Source organism: Leucopleurus acutus (assembly GCF_964270905.1).
Source record: "Leucopleurus acutus genome assembly, chromosome: 7".
Taxonomy (NCBI): domain Eukaryota; kingdom Metazoa; phylum Chordata; class Mammalia; order Artiodactyla; family Delphinidae; genus Leucopleurus; species Leucopleurus acutus.
Window position 1 is genome coordinate 66,958,289 of NC_139150.1, and position 21,824 is coordinate 66,980,112.

Here is a 21,824-nt window from a genome sequence, read left to right on the forward strand (position 1 = left end):
CCTGAGCTGGGGCGCGGCCTTCTCCCAGGGAGCCCGCGACCCCGCACCTCTTCCGGACAGCCCTTCGGGGAACCCCTTCTCTCCTTCCCGGAGGAGGCAGGGGCGTCTCCGGGAAGGCTTGGGCGCTGGAACACTTTTCCTCATTCCTGCCTTTCCCCGGTCCCAGTGAGCTTCTGACACCGTCACCTCAGGGGCACCGCGTCCGGGAGAGTCGGGCGGCGGAGCGTTGTAAGGTGCGCAGATGCCAGACGAGGTGGGCTCCCTGATGCTCTGCAATGGAGAAAAGGTGGTATGGCCGGTGCACGAGGACTCGCCCTCACCACGCCCCCACCGGATGCTCCTAGGGTTTTCTCCCGAGCCACATGGGGTGTAGGAACTGGGGAGTCCTCCTGAGTCGGTGGGCTCAGGCCCCGAGGCAGAGCAGGAGGGTCCCGGAAGGGTGTAGTCGGCTTGGCTGTGGTTTATTACAGAAAGACCCTGGAGGGAGCTGCTTAGGGGAGGAGGCGGGGGTCAGTCAAACCCGTGATGCATGTGGTGTCTTTGGCTTTCACGATTTCCAGAGTCAGGTAACTTTTGATTAAAACTCATGATTTAGGCGGTTTGTACATAATTTAGCCTACATAGATTTGCTTTTCACAGGATTACTTGGGTAATTCTGGGAAAATGCCCAAATACTCTTGGCCGGAATTATCGCCAGATAGCCTCCCTTTCCTCTGTTTTGCTTATGGAGACTTGTCCAAATCGGGGGATTTCCTTCCCTCGCTTTTACTTGACGTTTTTGAAACTTATTTTCAGTTCTCTATTTTAATGGTCATTTTGATTGTAGTGGTGCACTTGTAGAGGCTGAGGGAGGACCAAGAATGAAGGCTAAGAAGGACCCGGAGCCGACTGGAAGCTGACAGGCGGAGACTAATCTAAGAAGTGATAGATATTTTCAACAGGGAACACCTGCTTAGATTGGAGCATGAAAAACCCTTGCAAGAGCTTGTTTTAATTACGAGCCACTTTTATTCCCAGCATACCTTGTTCCATCGGCAGGGCTTCTCAGAGGTGGCTGCATGTTAGGATTGCCTATAGGAGCTCTTGACATTTCCTGGGCTAGGCACCCACCTCAGCTGGATTGCATCAGCATCCTTGGGGGTATGATGATGAGGCCGGGGCGTTGGAACTCATTAAGCTCCCAGGTGATTACATTGTGCAGCTGGGTTGAAAACCACTGTGTCAAAATGACCTGCCTTACAGTGACCTGTTCTAATAGAATCCTGAGCCCAAAAGAAAACTCAAGGGAGAAGAGTAAAGAGGACCTAAAAGACAGGCTAGGGAGAGAGTCTTAACATGCAGCTTCCATTCCTGGCTCTGTCGCTAACTAGCTATGTCATTTTGGTCAAGGCCCTTAACCTTCCATTTCCTCATCTGTAAAGTGAGGGTGTTGGCCCATGTTCCTGAAGGTACTGCCAGCTCTAACAACACCAGGCAGGTTGGCTTCTAACCCAAATCAAGACAGAACACCTTGTGTCTTATTTTAAAAAAATCATAGGGATAGAAATTCTACCTTATCCTTGAGACTTCGGTAAACTATCAGGTAATATTTGAATGCAGCAAAGATGCTAAAGAAGACGCAAAGATGCATAATGTAGTTTCTTAGACTTGTGTGGTTTTTTTTTTTTTTAATATACTTTAACACGCTGCCTGTTTTTTAATATTTTAAACACTCTGCTTGTTTAGACCTATTTCAAGTCATTCGTGCCCGACTGACATTCAGGACAAACTGATTTTCCCAATGTTACACACCTGTTCTTCCTTGCTTCTCTCAGTGTTACACACCTGTTCTTCCTTGCTTCTCTTCTCAACCAGCTTTCTTCTGGGTGAAGACGATGAAAGCAGATTTGAGCCTTGTGTGTGTGTGTTGGAAGTGGTTTATTGTTTAGTTCCAAATGACTTTTTCTTGTTCTACTTGGCAGGGCTGCTCTCCACATGTGAGAAGCCTGACTAAACTTGTCGGGGAAAGGATATCAGAGAGTTTGAAATGGTAGATGGGTTCTGTATTCTGGTTGAATGCAATACACTTTAGAGATAGCTTAGTCAGGTGTTGGTCAGAAGGAGCTGATCTTGCAACGCAATTTAACAACTTTTTAAAAAACCACTTGGGTGTTATACCTGTGAATTAAACAGACCAGAAACTTGAGGATACTTAATATCAAATCAAGAAGAAATAAAACCAATAGCCAGTGCCAAAGGACTGGAACACTGTTTGGAATTTATACGTTCTTTAAACTGTTTTTTCATTAGAGCACTCTGTATATGAAGGCATGACTACCAGAGTTATCAGACCTCTTGTATATATTGTATCCGTAGTTAAAAGAGGATCTTTGTTTAAGAGCTTCTGGCTCCCCAAGTTGAATTACACCTGAGCTATATTCTCCAGAAGTCCAAACAACACTTTTAATACAAATTAAAATTATTTGGAAATCTCAGCATTTCTCCTGTCTTCTCACTGAATTTCTGCTTTCAAGGTTTTTTTCCCTTCCCTTTTGTCCTGGCTGAATTACCCTCCTAACTTGAGAGGTTCTTTTCTTTCCCTGTGCAACTTGAAGGTAGCTCACTCTTTAGGTTCTTATGAAACACTATTTTACTGATATCAATTTCATTTCATCAGCTGAACTCAAATTCATCCCATTGCCCAAATTGCTCCCAGGTAAGGAAGTACATAATTAACTGTTTTAACCACTAGAGGTTACCAACTACTTAATGATTTCTACAACCCATCTGTAGCAATACACTGTAAAAATAAACAACGTTCCTGGAGAGGATTGTGGCTAGATCAGCACAAATCCATTACTACTGCTTAAAAATATCACTTAGTGGCAATTCGTGTTCTTATGGTGGCATACCAGTGATAGCTTATTCAAATACTAAGATTGAATATTTTTATTTACTATGGTATTCTAAATCCTACCCTTGTTAGGAATTTGGTAATGAGGTAAAAAACAGGATGGCTGGAAAGAATTTGTGCCTTCGTGGGCACCTGATTTTCAACTAAAGACCTTGAAGGAAAGATTTTTCTTGTCTCTTTTGTTATTCTCTTGTATGTTCTTGCTTTTATCTTATTTTTTATTTTTATTTTTACTGCGATAATAATTCTGCATGGTTAAAAAAATACTCCTAAGGGCTTATAAAGAAATATAGCAACTTCTTGCCCTAGTCTTTCTTCTAACCTTTGTCAGATCCCGTGACCCAAAGGCAACCTTTTTCTTGTTTGTTTGTTTTATATTATTTTGGGGTATATTTGACATACAGTAAATTGCACGTATTTAAACTATATAGTTTGATAAGTTTTGACATATGTATATACCTGTGACACCATCACCCCAAAGTTTCCTCATTACCCTTGGTAATCCCTTCTTGCCACCCTTCCTCACACCCTAAATCACGGTGCAAATAGTGATCTACTTTCTGTCACTGTAGAGTAGTTTGCATTTTCTCAAATTTTATGTAAATGGAATCATAGAGTATGTACCCCCCTTTTTTGAATTTTATTTTATTTTAAACAGCAGGTTCTTATTAGTTATCTGTTTTATACATATTGGTGTATATATTGTCAATCCCAATCTCCCAGTTCATCCACCCCCCCCACACACACTTTTTTCTTTGATCTGGCTTTTTTTTCCCCCTCAGCATAATTATTTTGAGATTATCCATGCTGTAGCATGTTCCCAGTAATTTCTTTTTGTTCCCAAGTAGTGTTACATTGTACCGATATATCACACTTTGTTGTCCATTAACATTCACCTGTTGATGGACAGCGTGTTTCTCGTTTTTGGCTATTACAAAGAAAGTTGCTATAACGATTTGTTTATAAGTCTTTGTATGGACATGTAGTCTTATTTGTTTCAGGAGTGGGATGGCTGAATCATTGGTAGATGTATGTTTAACTTTTTAAGAAATGACAGTTTTTCAGAAGGTTGTACCATTTTACATTCTTACTAGCAGTATACAAGAGTTCCAGTTCCTCTCCATCCTTGCCAACACCTGCTGAGGTCAGTCTTTTATTTTAGCCATGCAAATAGGTATACTAGGAACTTGTTCTGGGTTCTGATGTGCAGTTCCCTAATGATCGATAATGTAGAACATTTTTTTCCTGGATTTATTTAGAATGTATATATCTTTTTTTTGGCAAAATATCTATTCAAATATTTTGCTCATTTCTCATTGGGTTGTTTTCCTATTGTGTGAATTATTTATGTATTCTGGCTGTAAGTCCTTTATCAGATGTATCATTTGCAAATACTTTCTCCCAGTCTGTGGCTTGTCTTTTCATTTTCTTTACATTGTATATTGATGGGCAGAAGTTTTTAATTTTGATGAAGTTGAATTTACTATTTTTTGGTAAATTGTGATTTCGCTCTTGTTCTTAAGAAATATTTGCCTAACTCGAGATCACACGGGTTTTTCCCCTAGAAATTTTATGCCTTACATTTAGTCTGTGTGCCATTTTGAGTTAATTTTGTATGTGGTGCAAGATAAGGGTCAAAGTTCATTTTTCACCCATGGATTTTCAATTGTTTTAAGCAAGATTTTTTTTTGAAAAGACTATCCTTTCTCCACTGAATTGCCTTTGCACCTTTGTCAAAATTCAGTTGTCCATACGTGTGGGTCAGTTTTGGATTCTCTGGTCTATTTCACTGAACTTGTCCGTTGCTGTGCCAGTACTACACATTCTTGATCATTGTAGATTCACAATAAATTTTGAACTTAGGAAGTGTGATTCCTCCAGCTTTGTCATTCATTTTCAAGGATGTTGATTTGGCAACTTTATATAAATTTTACTTTTTTGTTGTTGTTTTTTTTTTGGCGGTACGCGGGCCTCTCACTGCTGTGGCCCCTCCCGTTGCGGAGAAAGGCTCCGTACGCGCAGGCCCAGTGGCCATGGCTCACGGGCCCAGCCGCTCCGCGGCATGTGGGATCCTCCCGGACCGGGGCACGAACCCGTGTCCCCTGCATTGGCAGGTGGACTCTCAACCACTGCGCCACCAGGGAAGCCCTTATATAAATTTTAGAATGAGTTTGCCAACCTTTTTTTAAACAAAAGGTATGCGAGAATGTGACTAGGGTTGTTTTAATCTATAGATCTATTTTGAGAGAAGTAGCCTCTTAACAATATGGAGTTTCATGATCCCTGAACATGATATATACCTATCCACTTAGGTCTTCTTTAGTTTCTCTAGGCAATATTTGGTCATATTTAGTGTACAGGTTTTACATATTTCTGTCAGATTTATATTAAGTATTTCATAGTTTTAATGCTGTTTTAAATGGCACTGTTTTTAAAAAAAATTGTTTCTGATTTTCCTTGTTAGTGTATAAAAACACAATTGGTTTTTGTATATTGTTCTTATTTTCTGCAACCTCACTTAGTAGTTGTAGTAGCTTTTTGGTATATTCAATCAGATTTTCTACACATATGATCATGTCATGTACAAATAAAGACAGTTCTTCTCTCCCTATTTGGATGCCTTTTATTTCTTTTTCTTATTTAATAACATTGACTAGAACCCCTATAACACAGTTGAAAAGAAGTGGAATGAACAGATATCCTTGCTTGTTCCCAATCTTAGGGAACAATGATTCAATATTTCATCATTAAGTATGATGTTAGGTGTAGGGTTTTTGTAAATGCCCTTTATCAGCTTAAGGAAGTTCTTTTTATTCTTTGTTTATTGAGAGTTTTTATCGGAAATGTATGTTGGATTTTTGTCAAATGCTTTTCTGCATCTAATTATTATATGTTTTTTCCTTTTTAGTTTGTTAATATAGTGAATTACACTGATTTTTGAATGTTAAACCAATCTTGCACTCCTGGGATAAACTTGATTTGGTGATAATTTATTATCATTTTTCTATATTGTTGGATTTGATTTACTAAATTTTGATTAGAATTTTTGCACTTATGTCCATGAAGAATATTGGTGTGTAGTTTTATTTTCTTGCAGTGTCATTGTCTGGTTTTGGTATCAGGGTAAAGCTGGCTTTATAGAATAAGTTTGGAAATACTCCTTTCTTTTCAATTTCCTGGAAATAGTGGTGTATGATTTCTTCCTTAACTGGTAGAATTCACCAGAGAAACCATCTGGACCCGAAGTTGGCTTAGTGGGAAGGATTTTAACTACAAATTTAAATTCTTGAATAGATGTAGGGCTATTCAGGTTATCTATTTCATCTTGAGTTAGCTTTGGTAGTTTGTGTCTTTCATGAATTTGTTTCAATTTAGTTGTTGAGTTTATTGGCGTAAAGTAGTTCATGATGCTCCCTTATTATCTTTTTAATATTAGAACATGTGGTTATGTCACCTTTTTTATTCCAGATATTGGTTATTTACTTTTTCTTTATCAGGCTGCTTTAGTTGCTTAATTTTATAGGTCTTCTCGAAGAACCAGCTTTTGATTTCATGGATTTTCTCTATTGTTTTGTTTTCTATTTCAATTATTTCTTTTCTCATCTTTATTATTTTCCTTCTTCTACTATTTTGTGTTTCATTAGTTCTTATTTTTCTAGTTTCTTAAGGTGGATGCTGAGGTCATTGATATGAGACCCTTTTATGTTTTCAGACATAGGTGTTTAGTGATAAAAAATTTTTCTTCAGTGCTGTTTTAGTGGCATATCATAAATGTGTTTTCATTTCAAAATACTTTATTTCCCTTTGATTTCCTCTTTGACCCATGGGTATTTTGAAATGAGTTGTTTAGTTTTTAAATATTTGGAGATTTTCCAGATATCTTTGGGTTATTTACTTTTAATTCCAGTGTGTTCAGAGAACACACTTTATATAACTAGAATCTTTTTAAGTTGACATTTGTTTTATGGCCCAGAATATGGTCTATCTTGGCAAATGTTCTATGAGTATTTGAAAAAAATTAAACTTCCTACAAATCTCTGTCTTTTAAATTTTCCTGATTAATCTAGCTGTTGTTGGGTAGAATACTCTTTAAACATCAATTAGGTCAGGTTCGTTGAGAGTATTAAAATATTCTATGTCTTTACTGATATACTTACTGTATCAATTATTGAGAGATGTATATTACAGTCTCCATCTACCATTGTGGAATTGTCTGTTTCTCCTTGAAATTCTATCAGTTTTTTCTTTATTTTGAAGCTCTGTTATTGGGTGTATAAGCATTTAGAATTGTTATGTCTGTGGTTAACTGACTCCTTTGTCATTATTAAGTGACCTTATCTATCCTTGGTAATAGTCTGTGGTCTAAAATCAACTTTGCCTTTGACTATATTAATATTAGATAATCATTTTTAATCCTTTGTGATTTCTATATGGTAGTACTTCCATAGTTATTACAGTATACCTTTAATATGATTTATTGTATTCTATTAGATTGTCATTATGGTATGATTTCCTAATTCTCTTTCTCATCCTCCTTTCCTCATTCTTTCATGATGTTTTATCACATTTTAGAGACCCAATGGTCAGTATTAATCTATTGTAATGGGTACACTGTGCCAAGCAGTATATTTTATTCTGTTTTTTTCTAGTGTATTTCCCTTTTAAAAGAGCTTTATTGGAATATAATGCACACATCATACAATTCACCAAGTTAAAGTGTATAATTCAGTGGTTTTTATTGTAGTCACAGATATGTGTACCATCACCACAGTCAATTTTAGTAATTTTTGTCACCTCAAAAAGGAACTTTGTACCCTTTAGCTTACCCTTACTCTTCACTACCCCCCAGCCCCAGACAATCATAATTTACTTCCTTTCTCTATAGATTTCCCTACTCTGGATTTTCATGTGAATGAAGTTATATAGCAGGGTCATATAATATGTGAATTTGTGGGACTGGCTTCTTTCACTTAGCGTATTTTCAAGGTTCATCCAAGTTGCAGCATGTATCAGTACTTCATTCCCTTTATGACTGAATAATATTTAATTGTATTGATAGACAACATTTAGGTTATCCATTTGTCTGTGGATGGACGTGTAGGTTGTTTTCACCTTTTGGCTATTATGAGTAATGCTGCTGTAAGCATTCGTGTGCAAGTTTTTGTGTGGACGTAGGTTTCATTTCTCTTAGGAAATATTTTAGGCTTTGTAGGCTCTACTATCTCTGACACGAAATTCTGCTGCTATAGCAGGAAAGCAGTGCTAGACAATATAGAAACGAATGAACGTGGTTGCGTTCCAATAAACTATTTAAAAAAATGGGCGGTGGTCCAGATTGGGACCACAAGCCATAATTTGCCAACCTCTGAACCACAGTTTCATGATGCTGTGCCTCGATGTGGATTATTTAAATTCACAGTGCTGGGTTTTTCATGGACCGTCAATAGATCTATATTCTTCAGTTTGGGGAATATTTATTTTCATGTCTTTGATAATTTCCTTGCCAGCATTGTATGTGTTTGCTTTTTGTGAAACTCCTTTTAGTCAGTTATTAAGTCTCCTGGATCTACCAATATAGCTCTTAAAATCTTTTGTCTTGTTCTTTTAGTTATACTTTCTGAAAGATTGTCTCAATTTTACTTTTCAACAGAGTCTTCTTTCCATAACTTTTCGACCACTGTTCTGGTTGTAGCCAAGCCTTCACTCCCATCTTTTGCAGCACCAGGTGCCTCTGTGTCTGAAGCCTTTCTGAGCTTTCACAGGCCAAATTGTCTTGCTTCCCATCATTATATCCTGTTGCAGGCGCAATCCTGTTAAATCAGTTACAATTCCTCCACCAGCTTTCCATATTCCAAAAATTTATTGGCATCTTTTGTCTGCTGTTGTCTCCTTTCCAGTTCTCTTGTCATTTTAATTTATTTACTGTTATTTTAGCAGACGTTTGGGAGAGAATGGAAAAAATTGGTGGTCAACCTGCCATGTTTAACTGGAAGTTAGCACTATTTATTCTCTTTCATTATTTCTATTTTCCTGTCTTGATCCATTTCCAAATCCCATTAAAGCTCATTCTGGTTATTATGCACACTTTTCAGAGATTCATACGTTTTGTTTCCCAGTGTAAGCAAAACTTTGGTCCGTATGAGAAAAAAGACACTAGATTTGAGGTCCTAAGACCTAGGTTCTAGGTCTGGATTTACCGACTGTCTCTGCAACTAGAGAGTTGGACTTTTTTTCAGGGAAGGGAATCCATGCTAACTGACTGCCTGCTAGTTGCCAAACACAATAATAGGTACCCTGTCCATCCTCGTTTTCGTATTTTAGCTTTCAGTCTTTCAGTAACTGTGTATTTCCCATTCCTTGCTTAAATAGAGTCTAACCTATTTGCTCAGAGATGCAGTACAGAAATATTTTATTGTTTTACAAATTTTGATGTTCGTATTTGGAAACGGTTTTATGAGAGAACATGGAGTTAACATGATGTAAATATCTGGCTTTAAAATATCGTATGTGGTATTAAAATTTATTCTCTAAGGTGTGATTGAGGTTCAGGCTTTTTTGTGGCGAAGAAGGGAGATGAGGTAAAATGAATGGGGAGGTTGTTTTGAACGGTTAGTACATAATACTATATCAGCTTTAATATTTTATTTTGCACCAGGGTGATCTCTATGTAAAGAATTAAGCCTTTTTTTGGAGGGGATGGAGCGGGTGGTGTGGGAGCTACATATTTCTTTTCAGTTGTGCTCATGTCTGTAGAATGATAAAGCTGGAAGGGGCCTTAGTGATTCTTCAGTCTTTTGGTTCAGAAACTTTGTTGTGCATAAGTAGTTTGGTCTTCTGCATAGTTCCAAAGGTCACCAAAGACTAAAGTTGTGCAACTAGAAGCTGAGAAACTTTTTTTAAAAAATTGAAGTATAATTGATTTACAAGTTTTAGCGTGTACAGCAAAGTGCTTCAGTTATACACACACATGCATATATATATACGTATATATGTACATATATACATATATATACTCCTAATCTTTTCCAGATTCTTTTCCATTAAAAGTTATTACAAGATATTGAATTAGGAGTTTGGGATTAGAAGCTGAGAAACTTTGAAATGCCAATTCCTGGGCCTCACTCTTGGAGATTCTGATTCAGTAGGGAAAGGATGCGTCCTAGGAATGTGCCTTTGGTACATTCCCCTCACCACATACCCATAGAGGATTCAGACACAGTTGAACCAAAGACCACATTTCGGGAAACACTGGTCTGACCTGTCTTATTTAAGGAGGAGAGAAGTAAGGTCTTAGGAAGTCGAGCGACACGTCCCAGTTTGTTAGTGGGAGAGGTGGGAGTGGACCACACGTCTCAGAACTCTGTTCAGTGACTTTTTCCACCAGAGCATACACTATTATTTTAGTGTCTAGTTACATCATGAACTAAAGATATGAACCACCAGCTTAAAGTGTCTTTATTTGTAGTAACCTCCGTTTTTTATAAATGGTTTTCAGATGTTTGGGAATAGCTTCAGCTCCCAGTCACTCTGCCTGCAGCGGAGGAATGATCTGGGGGAAGAAGGGAAGGGAAAACCCTCTGCCCTTCCCCCTCTCACATAACCTGCTGGAAACTGGCTTCTGTGTATTTTTTCCTCCAGTCATCATGCCCCTGGAAGATTAACAGATACTTATTTAGAAAACTGTCCAAAACATCCAGGAACTTGACACTTGTTGAAAGGGAGAGGACGTGCCTCTGAACACCTTCTCTACCCAAGTGTGATGTAGCAACTGTTGCTACGTTCTTGGATGGGAGGAAGAAACTGTTTCATGTGCTTATTATTTAGGATGTTCTCCGCACCCCTCACAAACCAGCCAAACGACACAGGCACATGCTCTCCGCTGAGTCATACATGATCTATGATGTAGTCCTACACGTGCAGGAAAAACGTTTTCTTTACTATTAATATCTTGTACATTTTATGAAGAATGATCATTGTGAATTTCCTTTCGGAAATCAGTTGCAGTGAAATAAAGGATTTTTACTGTTAAAGGGTATCTGTCTATTGATTAAGCTGGAATTCAAATTCCCGTATTCCATTTTTTTTTTAAACTCTATGTTAGTCAGGTTGGGCTAGATGATGCTGTGGTAACAAACAACCCCCAAATCATAGTGGCTTCACACAACCAAGGTGTATTTCTCCATCAGGCCACGTATCTGGTGTGGGTTGCTAGCAGGGCGTGGCCCACTGTGTGTGTTGAGGAATACATGCTGATGGTAGCTCCATCTCAGCCCTCGTGCTTCCATAGCCGCCAGGGTAGGGAAGGGAGAATGCTGGTCTGTCTTGCCCTGGCAATTAAATGCTTCCACTCAGTGACAATTATTGCTTCTGCTCACATTTTATTGGCTGAATCAAATTCAAGAGAGTTGAAACTGTAAGCTAACGTTATCCCGAATCCAGAATATTCTTCTTCTTGCCTTTGTTTCAACCTCATTAGCTTTTCTAAACTTGCGGACTTCCGAGATGTGACCTAGATCTTTAAGTTTTCTGGTTGTGTGTATATATGTGAACAGAGGTTCTTGGACATTACTGCGAAGCCACTTAGAATTAACTTTGACTTCTCAAATTAAAAAAATTATAATTGTAAAATATACATAATAAAATTTACCATCTTAATTTTTTTAAGTGTACAGTCTGGTCGTGTTAAATACGTTTACATCGTTATGTAACCACTCTCCAAAACTCTTTCATCTTGTAAAACTGTAACTCTGTACTTATTCAATAATAACTCTCCATTCCCCCCATCCCAGCAATAACCATTCTACTTTCTGTCTCTATGAATTTAAGTTATCTCATATAAGTGGGATCACATGGCATTTGTCTTTTTGTGATTGTTTTATTTCTCTTAGCATAATGTTCACAGGGTTCATCCGTGTTGTACCTTGTGTCAGACTTGCCTTCCTTTAAAAGGCTGCATAATATTCCACTGTATGTATTTACCATATTTTATCTCTACAACTGTCGATGGACACTTGGGTTGCTTCCACTGTTTGGCCATTGTGAATAACGCTACTGTGAACACTGGTATTCCATTTTGTTTTATGTGTGCTGCTTTTTCTGCACAAAAGAGAGACAACACCTTCCTCTTCAGACCTCTATTTTACTCTTTGGCAGGGATTGGAAACAGTTATTTAAACGTTGGACTAATAGGCTTACCTTGGGAATCTTCTGCCATTGGTTACAACAAAAACTGAGCAGTGGTCCACCTGCCTCTTGCACATTCAACTGAATCAGTAGAGCCAGTGGATTGCTGTATTTTGTCTTGCGTGTAACCGGCAAATCTTGACATTTTCTGAGATAGATGATAATATACGGCTAGCACATTATTTTTCCTCTAAAGATCTAGGAGCCTGGCAAGAAGATCTGTTTACATGTGCTGTGGCTCTTTGAGGAGCCTCAAACCATTGTATAACCTAAGTCCTTTCCTCTCCCACTCCTAAGAACCAATTTTTCATCCCCTCAGGGCCATTATCGCTCCCTTGAGAATGTATGCTTTAGACTAAGATTGCAAATCCTTACTGGTCTTCAAGGCCTAGCATGATTCATCTTTTCCTAAGCTCCCCTTCTTTCCTCTCCCCTCCCCCACCCCACTCCATCTCCCCTTGTTCACTCCTGTCCAGCTCCACTGGCTTCCTTTCAGTTCCTCGAGGGCATCAAGCTTGTTCCTGCGTTAGGGTCTTTGCACAAGTTGTTCTCTTGGTTGGAGAGCTATTTGTTTATTTTTAACTAATTAGTTTCTGCTCACACATTTGTTCTCCAGCTTAGATATCACTGCTCTAGAAAAACCTGTCCTGCAACTCCCCCTTCCCCACTCTATATTAGATCTCTGCTGTTATTCTCTCACAATTCCCATTTTCTTTCAGGCACTTGTAATTTGTAATAATACACTTATTTACATTTTTATTATATGTCTGCCATCCCCAATATATTGTAAGCTTGAGGCCAGAGACTGCCTTGCTTTCCTCTGTATATATCACATTTAGCTTGCTGCTAGAATTGTTGAAAAAAGGGTTAATTAAGCGTTTTGTAAAAATACACAGTGAAAAAAACTGCTCTGAACTTGGTATTGCTTTGTAAATGTATGTATACACTCATGTTAAGTGTTCTTATCAAAATAAAAAATACAATGAAATAAAATGAATGTATACATTGTTCATCACAACAGTAGTATACATGTATACATGTAGGAGGTATAGGAAACCTTAGCTGCTATAACATGTATTAGGTAAGGAAGCCCTAGCTGCTGTAACAATGAAATCCTGAAATATCAGTGTTTTGATAAAATAGTTTGTTTCTTGTTCACAGAAAAGTCCAATTGGCAGGGTTGAAGTGGGGGCAGGGGATCTGCTCCAAGCAGCCATTCAGGGACTGGGTTGATGGAGCCTTGCTGTCCTTAGCGCATGGCTTCCAAGGTCACCCTGGTGCCTGTGTCTGGGTGGCAAGGGAGGGGTGGGGGGAGAATGTTGAGAATTGCATGGGAGGTTTTCTTGGGGTAATCTTGGGAATGGAATGCATCACTTCTGCCCACATCCATTTTTTGCATTCCTGACCAGGCTCAAATCTCCAGTAGGGTTCCAATGCCTATTATTCTACCGTAAGAACCCAGTCACATGGCTATACCTCCTAGCCAGGGAGGCTGGGAAGACAGCTGTGAATTCAGGAAGTATGCTGGTCTCTTCCATAATACACTTGGAAAGTTGCACATATATGTGCTAGTGTGTAGTTGATATCTGGGTATATGTGGATTTACAAATCTCTTTCAGGAACTTAGGGGCCCTTGCCAAGTCCAAGATGCAGAGAATGGGAATCACTAAAAATAGGAGTATGTGAGTTTTATTTTAGGAGACGGTTTTGTCTGCTTCATTTTCAAAATTATTAGCAGAGAGAAGAAGGTGGACTAAAGTTAGGGGGAAATGGGCTCAGGGTTAGAGAGGCGCTATATACACCTTACTGAACAAACAGTTTATCGCCACTCAAGAACTAATCTTCCCAGGCTCTTGTAGTGTAGCTGTGTTCATGAGAGCGCAGACTGGCGTCTTGTCAGCTGAATGTAAGCCCAGTGAGGTTCTGGTTAGGCTGCTGGCAGCATCGTCATTAATAAAATGGAGCCTTTTTAAACGAAAGAAGTGTTTTCAGTTTCCCGATCACCTGATAAGTCCTATTCTTTTGATGCACTACAAATAAAAACTAGTTCTCCATCCCATGGGGCTATTAATCAAATAGAGTCTGTTTGTTAAAAGGAAAAAAAAAAAGACCTATAGCATGTCTGGTTCATAATACCACAAGGCAATTGTAATTGATCTACGAAATCATGATACTGTGCTTTTATCTGGGCCAGGACTTGCCATCCTTCTGGTTTGCTATTCTTCCCTATGCCAGGGGATGGGAGCAGAAATCCGAGCCTGGGTGTTTCTTTTATGCCGTTTGCGAGCATCTCTCAACTCCTGTCCTTAGCAGAAAGAAAGAGAGAATTCAGAACTTGGTGGGTTAGGTGGGTGGCTGTGTTACTTCTGTTTCATTGTTATTGACCAGCTTTTGAGACTTGCCCTTTTCTTTCCCTTCTACCATCCATCTAACTCTGTAACCTAGTGGTCCTTTTAGAAAGCTGGGGAAAAAACCAGCATTTGGAGACCACCTCTAACCTCCAAACAGGAAAAGGTTGTACATTTTAAATTCTGAAATTTCAAACAAGTTGATTGGCCAATTGAAAGTTTTTCAACAAATGTCAGCATTTTCCACCTCCTGCCTCTTTCAGCTCTTTGGTTTTTCCTTTTGCATAAGATGCAGTTTCAGGTCAGCAATGTCCTGCTTTCTATGCTTCTGATGAAGCTGAAAAGGGTTTGATTGATATTATCAGCAACTTGTGACAGCTGTGAGCTTAACCCCCAAAGCAGGTTGTTGAGGTCACGCTGGCATCCTTCTCAGTGCCTTGGTAGGATTAGGAAAGAGGTTTATGCTTAAGTTCTGGCTGTGGCCAGCGCTGGACAGGGGACCTCCCAAACGCCAGGATCTGCAGCTTGGCAGAACTGCACAGTGGTGCTGATTTGCACAAGTTGGGGGGTAATCATCATCTCCTGCTATCATGAAAAAACGTATTACCAAAAAAAAAAAAAAAAAGGTCTTCTCTGGAGCAAGGCAGCCATGTAGGAGCTGGGTGGAAATGGTTCTGCAGGACCCCTGCAGCAGTAGGAATACTTGACTTACCTTTAATTGGAACCCGCCTATCAAGAGCTTTCGGTGTCCCTCTATTTGGCAACGTACCACGTTTGGCTGGATTTTGTTCTAGGTCTTTCCCAAGTAGGAAAGGGCTGTTCAGAGCGATGCTTACTGAGTGGGAATTCAGGAGCCAGTCAGCCAACCATGAGCTCAAGCCGTTCTTCCTGGCAGCTGTGCTTGATTACGTGTTTAGCTGCCACTGGTAATGAGTCAAAGAAGCAGCATCTGCTGAGAGCCGGGGTTGGCACTTCCAGGGCGGCCTGCCACCTCTCCATCAATTGCTCCAAAGACGGTCCAAGGGTGTGGAACAGATAAAGCTGAGTGTTGGATGTGTGGTTCTTTGAGGCTGTTTTTGAAGGAACGTGGGAAATGATTGAATTTGACATTGAGCGACTTGCCAATTAGTTTCAACCTCTTACACTCTTTGTGTCCTGGTTGCTTTTGTTTCAAATAGAAGGCTGCTGGAGGGGTGAACACAGTTTGGGTTGAAGGTACCGTAGAGAGTTCCCTGAATTGTACAGGCTTCTCCTGTAAAGTCATTAGTTTCTTGGGTGATTTCTGAAGCTGAGACATTGGAACAGATGCCGGGAAGCCCTTCCACTAAACTTATTTCATTCGTTTTGTAAGTCTTTTCTCTGTGTTGGGTGGGGATAAATATATTCCCTTTTGTATGGGCTATCCCAGAAAATGTTTTCATTTTGAGTACAGTGACCTAAGGAATCAGGTTATTACAACAGTTTATTCTCCATGTTACATTTTTTGTTGAAACAAATATGGGTAAAGGGCAAGCTCTTTGGAATTTATTCAGGAATCCACTATCTGGATAACTCCTCCTGTAGTGTGATATGATCTTTTCCCCACATTTCTTCAAGTGGTTTGATTTCTTGTTTTCTGGATTTGATCGATCCCTTCTTTCAGAGCAATTAAATTAGATAGTTAAAACTTTTAAGGAAAAGGACTAAGCCCTGTACGTCTTGGGTCCTCCCAAAGTGCCTGCCTAGCACCGTGCCTAGTAGACACTCCTTAGATCAAATCGTATGCATTTCCTTTGACTGCTGTAATAACCTGCCACAAACTAGGGGGCTTAAAGTGAGAGAAATGTATTCTGTTGTAGTTAATAGAGACCAGAAATCCAAAATGAAGGTGGCGGCAAGGCCATGCTCCCTCCAGAGACTCTGGGGGAGAATCTGTTCCTTGTCTCTTCTAGCCGCTGGGGGCTGCCAGCAATCCCTTTGTCTTCCTTAGCTGTAGCTTTCATCCATCCAGTCTCTGCTTCTGTCTTGCTGTCACCTTCTCTGTGTATGTCAAACCTCTCTCTGCCTGTCTTTTGTGATGGCTTTCAAGACTCAGCTGGATTGTCCAGGATAATCGCCTCATCTCAAAGTCCTTAGTTTAATCACATCTGCAAAGGCCCCTTCTCCAGTCATTGGGCATGACAGTGACTTCTCTTTGGGAGCCACTTTCAAGTCTACCACACCTGTGTACGGTTTCCACCTATTCTTGTGCCCAGTCATTGGATCTTCACCAGAAACACTTAGCTTCAAGGATATTTGCTTCTGTTTCATTTTCGGGGGCTGTTTGTTTCAAGTCATTTCTGTTTTAATATCCTCTTGTTCTTTATTCTTTCGTTGTTAGGCTATCAAATTACTTGCAGTGAAAATGGCTTTCACTGCAGTGGGATTGGCTTTGGTCTTGGCAGTCTGTGCCATTGATAGCGAGTTTCACCTTCTATTTGTGGCTGCGGACAAGGAATTATTGCTATCACCACTGAAATTAATGACAAGGTACGTGTGGTGTTCGGGGCAGGTTTATTGAGCCTGTATAGGTTAGAGGGCATCAAAGTCTTGTGTTTACGATAAATGTAATTCCCCCATAATTCAGTTTTGAGCATTTTACTCTCTAAGCTTCATTCGTATTTTTCACAATTTACTTCCCCTGGAATCCCCAACTCCATATTTCTTCAAGTCTACTGGAACCTACAAGCCCTGATTTCCGCCTCCTTTTTCCTGTATCTCACTCACCTTACTTCCCTCCTTGGCCAGCTGAAATGCCTTGGCCAGTCATGATAACCACTCCCTCAATTTCTTTCTTCCTGTCTCTTTAGTTCACTCACTTGGCTAAACCTTAACCAAGTTAAACCCACCTGTGCAGGTGAATGTGATTGCTTTAAAGTCAAGCTTACTGTCCTCTGATGGGCCCTTGGGCCGCTCAGCAGTCATGCTGCATTTCCTGAGTCCATCTACTCTCTCACTCCCTCAGATGAATATTTTCTTTCTTTTCTCTGATGAAACCCCCACAAGTTTTCCCACGTTTCCACTCGCAGATTCCTATTAAATTAAGACAATGGAAGCTATCAGAAGAAAATCTCCACATTTTCCCACCTACCTGCATCTGGTTTACGTACTCTACTCTGACTTCTGTCTAGTTATGATGGGTAAATCATCCTTCCATTCCCCTAACAAAGGCCAGTCTTTCCACTTGGGGTCCCAGATCCCATCCCCATTTGCCTATTCAAAGAGATTGCTCTGATAATTCTTCCCCTCTTTTCTGCATCCTCGTCTTTCCTTCTTTCCTCCCTTCCTTCTTCCCTTCCATACTGGACTTTTCCCATCAGCCCACAAACATGCTATTATTTCTGCCATCATGAAAGCTTTCTCTTGATTCTGTTTGCCCCTTCATTCACCACTCCATTTTCCCGCTCTCTTGTACATTCAAACTCTTTAAAAGAGTTGCCTGTATTTGCTCTAGTTATCTCTTGAGACCATTTTTTGTCAAGCTTTCGTACCATTACTCCTCTCAAACATTTATTATCAAGGCCATCAATAACCTTCATGATACCAAATGCAATGGACCGTTCTCAGTCCTCATTTTTCTTGACTTATCACCTTAACACTTACCACAAATGATCATTCCCTCTTCCTGTAACATCTCTCATCACTTGGCCTCTAGAACACCACACGCTCCTTTCCTCCTGCCTCTGCTCCAGCCTCATTGACCTTCATGCTATTCCTCAAACCTGCCATGCATGCCCCTACCTCTAGGCTTTCTATTAAGTATTTAGTGCTTTATAAAAACAAAACAAAATAAAAACACTATATTTATTCTCATTTATCCTCCCCCAGTCTGGGGACAATCGTGTGTGTGTGTGTGTGTGTGTGTGTGTGTGTGTGTTTCTAAGCATAGTTTCCTTGCTATTTGCTAAATAAAAACTATTTCTACATGAAATGAATTTATACCTAAGACCCTTGCGCCTTAGGTCATTTTACAGACTTGTTATCTCTCCTTTTTGCAGCTTCGCAAAATAGTTGACATCCTCATTGTCTCATGCATTTTTTTAACCACTGGGACTCATTTTAAAATTATGGTTCTTTTATCTCTAACTCTTGGGGTATACTCAGAACTCATTGGCACCATAGAAATAGAAGAAGATTGAAGGTATCTCTAACATAAGTAGAAGTTCACAGATGACAGAGGCCAGGGTCATGACCACATCTTCTCTCCTCCAGGGCCTGTGAGGGAAAGAACCCAGGCTGGGTGCTGGCTCAGCCACATAATTGGCAGTGTGACCTCAGGCAAGCCCCATAACCTCCGTGAGCCTTCCTTTCCCATGTGTAAAGGGAAAGGGCTTGAACCAGTTAATCTCTGAGGCCCTTTTTAGCCCTAACAATGTGTGAGTGTGGGCAGGGACACCGCTCTCAGGCCATAAATACCTGCTAGATTATATTGAGGTCTCTCCCTTTTCTTACCTGCTCCTTGCCAGCTTTCATGTTAAAATGTTCCACCAAACAGGAACAGCAGAGGCAAAGGACTTACAGCAGGTACCACCCCTGCTGGCTGCCAAATCTCTCTCCAACCTAGCCACTGCCTGCATGGATGGGCTTTTGTGTGAAACTGGCCAGCTTTAGTCCCCTTCCACAAATAAACTTTCAAGTACTCCCTTGAAAAGAGAGACGCTGCCAGTGGTACTGGCAGTGAGTTTTATAATGATTTTTTGATGACTTCCATGTGACTTTGGGTCTGAGGGCGGTATGTTTGGTTTGGTTGTATTGACAGGTTTCCCACGGACATGGTTTACACCTGCCGGCCACGCAGGCGACAGCGTGGTGAAGAGCTTCTTGGTCCTCTGGCCCTCTGCTAGTCTCTGTGCACTGTGATGGCTACCTCTGCAGCTGTGACCTTTGCCAGCCTGTCTGCCATTGTGCCTCATGCGTGGCTGCCAGTGACGAGAGCCTTGGACTCCTCAGCTTAGACGTGCCGAGTCAGCTCTCAGAAAGCGTTTTCCCTAAAATGATGTTGCAGGCAGTGATGAGGGATAACCATAAAAGCACGTTGCTGAGGGCCATGCTGTGGGTTAACCTTATCTTTAATCCTCACGATAGCTCTTACGGGGGAGGCTTCGTCTCCATGGTAGGAATGACGGAATGATGAAAGTGATCTAGATGTTAATTAACAACCAGTAAAGAGCTGAGCTGAATTGGAACCCAGAATTTTCTGATTGCACAGTGCATGTTCTCTGCATGGCTCTATGCTCCTGTGAGTGAGATAGAGCCAGCAGTACACTTAGATCCCTTATGGCTAATTAGGTTTTCATTGGTTGATGCCAAACTCAGCTCCTAATTCTGTAACATTGTTATACAGAAAAAAAAAAATTCTGATTTTGAAAAAAAAAACTTTGGTAATATTAACCCTTTGTAGGTTGTAGGGGGTGCTTGATTTACTTCTTGATTTCAGTTCCATTTTTGATCATTACTCAGGCACCTCTTCTCAAAAATGTAGACAATTGAGGTTAGTTGAGGCTTAGCCTATGGTTGGCCATGTTACGTTTCTTCATGTCTCTCTTGCTTAAAAAAATAATCACCTCCACGAACAAAATCACACACCTAGAAGCCAGGAAAAGGGGACGACTCTAAGGCTTTCTTTTAAAACACATAGATCTTGAGGTTTGAATCAAAATGATGGTGTTTTACCGTTCATATCTGTTTAATTGTGACACAGTACACCTGCTTACTTTAAAGAAGAGAAGCAATAGAATTTTAAGGAGGGGGGAAGTGACGTGGACACCCCATAACTCTTCTCCAGTGATAGCCTGATGAGTTAAGCATAAATGAATCAGAAACAGATGGATTTTCTTTTCCCCTTGAAATACACATGGGTTTAAAAACTAAGGGAAAGTATACTTGGGGAAAAAAAACATTCTTTGTTAAAGTCCAAATGTTTGAATTAGGATTTAAGATTCTGTAGGTTCCAGCAAGTAGTTGTGTGCACTCATCTCTAATTTAGATGGGGTGTGTGCTTAAGTAGAGCATTTAAACTATTCTGTGGGGCTGCTGTCAGGGAGGCGTAACAGTTCTGTAAAATGACATAAGGCACAAGGGCCTTATGTGCAAACTCGTTTCACATGGGTTCTTGGGTATTGAGTAACATGAATTTCATGTAATTTGATTCTTGAAAATTTCATAAGGTTTACCTCAATCTGTGTGTGTGAAAGTGGAAACAGTTTCAAAGGGATCCCTCCAGGTGCTGTGCTGGGCATCTTAACTCTCCCTCCTTCTGCCAAGGGTGGAGTGTCATCTCCATGACCTTGTGCTTAACTGATTCTTCTTCAGTTTCTTTGGTCATTGTTTCGGGTTCGATTGAAGCCAGTATTCCCCATAATTTGTTCCACTAGCTGCAGGTGTTCCTGTGAACTTTGACTTAACTTTGACTTGACTGTAAACTGGAAAACTGCAGAAAGGTGTTAGTTAGATATCAGGAAATCCTCCTGACCAAACAAAAGCTGAGTGCTAGAAGAGATCACCCAGTCACTGTCCTCTGATAAGGTCCTTCGTTACTGACTGGGTTACTTTGCTGTGGGATCTTTGAGGAACTGTGGAAATGATGATATTTTAAGAGCACTTTTTTTCCCCCCGAAATTATGAAGCTAGTAACTCCAAGCAGGTCCACTGCTTTCCCCTGATGTTTCTGGCTGGGTATCTTGCTATCATCTTAACCTAGACATGAAGAAGACCCTTTTTTTTTTTTTGGCAAATCATGAGACACTTCTCTGCCTAATGCCTCCGTGCCTGTTAGGAGGGAAAACATTCCTCCTTGTGCTTATGGTGTCTCCACGCTGAACTCCTATCAAGTCTTTCTTTTCCATCAGTTCCCACCTTCACTCTCCATTTGTAGAGCCTGGTAACTTTTGTATGTAGTCTGGTCATCTGGTTTCACTAGGACTGCCCTATTTTCATTCAGTTTCTAGAAAATTCTATATTCTTCAAACCATTTTTTATTTTGTTTATTACTTGGTCACTTTGCTTTGGCTAGTGAACTATTTCTTTTAGCATAAATGTGATATTACTTAACCTTGCAAAGCCTTCCTTCATAAGACTTTTTATTCCTGTAGTTTCCAGTTGGTTTCAAGCTGGTTTCAAGTTGGTTCTTTTGGTTTTAATCAAACTCATCTCCTCTTGGGTCCCCTTCGTCTCTTTTCTTACTTGTGAATTATGTTATGTGCCATCTCCAATGTCTAAAATACTGACTTTTTCGCCTCATCAGTATCTTTTTATCTCATTCAGAAATCTTCAAGATTCTCTTAAAATAATGTATACTTGGTTGGTAAGAATGATGTATGACTGTTGATATATAAAATTCTGCCTCAAGGGAGGCTTTAGCTCATTTAATGAAAGAATGATTA